Below are 2850 nucleotides of genomic sequence, written 5' to 3'. Positions count from 1 at the left end.
TATATATATATATATATATTATTTAATTGACGCGACGCGCTTGGCTCCATTATACCGACTATAGGTATGTTTGATCGTCTGCTAATGTTAGAAATCATTCAGTCTGGGGGTAAGACGCGCAGGTCCAAGCCTTTACAAACTCACCAATCTTCATTTAGAAACTCGATAGGAAGAATTGTTGCTGTTGCTGTTTTCGTTTAGCTGAGGTCAGCACTGCATAACCAGATCTATAATGAAATACATTCTTTTTAAGTCGGTAGGGTATGACTTAAGCGAAATTTGTCTGCCATCGCTTGTACGTCAACCCAGCCAGCAGAGAGCGAGTTTGAATCTCTTTGAGCCTACAACCACCATTGAATAAGGCATTAAAATCATTACGGCACACCATCAAGTTTTTCATGGTCTTATATTAAAGTATGAGTATCAAGATTACTTTAAAACTATGTTGGAGGCTCCCATTGCAATTTTGCTGACTAGGAAAACGCATGCAGCAGTATGGTATATAAAAACACTGAAAGTTTCTACATATCTAGGCATTTTCGACTTACTTGAAAATCCCAGGATACACTTGCGAACGAGACACATCACAAAAGTGTGTTGTGGTTTGGATAGAAATATCTGGCGTCATGGCTCCATTGTTAGTTTCTTAAAACCAGTGAGAACAGATAAAGGGATTTTCTTTCCTGTAGACTATGGACTGGAGCACCAAGTAGAAGGAAATTTGGTAGTTATGGTGATTAGAAAGAAGACTGTAAAGTAATAAAGCTGAGAGTATACAATTAAGAACAGAAGGTTGAATTCCACGATGTTATTCAACCTCACCGAAAGAATGTGATTTATAACCAAACATGAGAGAGTAACAGAATTTATAAATATTTCAGATATGAATAATGCTGAGTTTTTCTTTGCTGAACGCAAACGTTATCCCAGCTCAAGATAATTCAGTTTTCATTCTTCGTGGTAAATGCAATGTTCTTCTACGCATATGATAATATTTATATTTAAAATAGTCACTGATTTAACCAACTCAGAATTTCGATTTCACCCATTGAAGATTGAGATTACGTGTACGTTATTGCACTTTAGTTATAGCGAGCTTTTAGTTTGGCTCTGCGCTGATTTTTGAATACCAGCCCATATTTCAACTGAACATACTTTTTAATTATCTGACACCGGTCAATGTGAAATGAAATTCTAAATATACATATTTCGATACCTTAATTACATCTATGGTTGCAAGGCCTATAGATGTTGGCAGTAGTACGTCTCGGGAACTTGATGATCCTGGCCATCGACCATACAAATTCTTCCTTTGCTCGTCCATGTGTGTTAATCAATGTTGGGCAATAGATCACTCTTTCACTGAGACGCCACAGTCACCCTTCTGCTTTCTGTGACTTCACCTGTAATCCTAAGCTGAGTGCTACGTTATAAATGAGAACCCGCGTTTGATCCAGAACAGCTTATTTCCATATTCGCCGCTGACCCCAATATCTAGATTTCTGTTCATCTATCCACCTCTTGGGAACCTGCGTGGGTGTTCCTACTACCAATATATTTATACCACCCGAAAATACCCTGTGAAGATTAAATATCAAATTTCAAATGAGATAGAAACTTGGAGATAGAAACTTGGACACTTGTCTATTCTAACAGATTTGATCGCGATAAGAGCAGCAAACAGGCAGACTTCTTTGGCAAGGCTAATGGAGCTGGTGCGAAGAAAATTACGAATAAATCAAAACTTAAAAACTACAAGTCTAAACAACTAAGCCAGGTGATAATTATAAAACAGACTCAAACAGTGCCAGGGAAATTGATATCAAACTTGATGACATAGCATTGTATGAGTATATTGACGTATTGACAACGACCCCACCCCCACTTCCATAAACAAAAAAAAAACAGAAAAAAAAACAGCAGGTGGGCAGATAGCAGAATTCAATAACACACGCTTTCAGATCCGTAATGTAGTGTTCAATCGAAACCTAATTGCTACTTAATTGTATTCACCATTCACCTGTTCTCGAAGAAATGTAATTTAGGCATAGCTAAACGCTACAGAGGGAATAACTGTAGAGTGATGACAGTAAAACTCTGCAACAAATTATTCTGTTCTACTCAAGGCACAAGGCCCAACATTTTTAGGGAGAGGGCCAGTCGATTAGATCGACCTCAGTACGCAACTGGTACTTAATTTATCGACTCCGAAAGGATGAAAGGCAAAGTCGACCTTGGCGGAATTTCAACTCAGACCATAAAGGCAGACGAAATACCACTAAGCATTTCGTCCGGCGTGCTTAAGTTTCTGCCAGCTCGCCGCCTTTCTGCTACAAACTATTGATACACACACACACACAACATACATACATACATACATACATGCATACATACATACATACATACATACATACATACATACACCTATATATATATATATATAATTAGAAATTTTGCATTTCTAAATCTCTCAGAAGGACTTAAACACTAGCAGTACGATAAAGTGATGGTTTGTTGGCAACTTAATGTGGCAGTCCCAGCAAAGGGAAGAATGCTACTGCTATTTAGCCCCAGGAAACACCGTTTCCAGTTGGCTATGTGACACAAGCGTATTGTGTCCTTAAGATGCTGGCTTTGCTGGGTGGAGGAGCTTATTTCCCCCTGTTTGAAAACTTAAGAACACAGAACGCTTGTGTCACATAGCTAACTGGAAACGGTGCTTCCTAGGGCTAAATACCAGTAGCATTCTTCCCTTTGCTGGGACTCCCACATTAATCTGGCAACAAACTATCTCTCTCTCTCTCTCTCTCTCTCTCTCTCTCTTTATATATATATATATATATATATATA

The 2850-nt window shown here is 38.4% G+C and overlaps 1 long non-coding RNA gene across 15 annotated transcripts in view; it reads right to left on the bottom strand.

Moving 5' to 3' along the window:
* LOC106871257 (uncharacterized) overlaps positions 1-2850 on the bottom strand; it is a 413124-nt gene that overhangs the window by 139986 nt on the left and 270288 nt on the right. For 11 of the 15 annotated variants that reach the window (XR_008266341.1, XR_008266336.1, XR_008266342.1 and 8 more), the window contains one exon: positions 549-749. The exons of 2 other annotated variants lie outside the window; for them this stretch is intronic. This is a non-coding gene — a long non-coding RNA (uncharacterized LOC106871257). Of the gene's footprint in view, positions 1-144; positions 228-548; positions 750-2850 lie in introns of all 15 variants that reach the window. 2 more of the 15 variants (XR_008266332.1, XR_008266335.1) reach the window with 2 other exon arrangements.

Source organism: Octopus bimaculoides, chromosome 20, assembly GCF_001194135.2.
Source record: "Octopus bimaculoides isolate UCB-OBI-ISO-001 chromosome 20, ASM119413v2, whole genome shotgun sequence".
NCBI lineage: Eukaryota > Metazoa > Mollusca > Cephalopoda > Octopoda > Octopodidae > Octopus > Octopus bimaculoides.
Note: the sequence above shows the minus strand (reverse complement) of the source record. Positions and strands in the feature narration are given on the sequence as shown.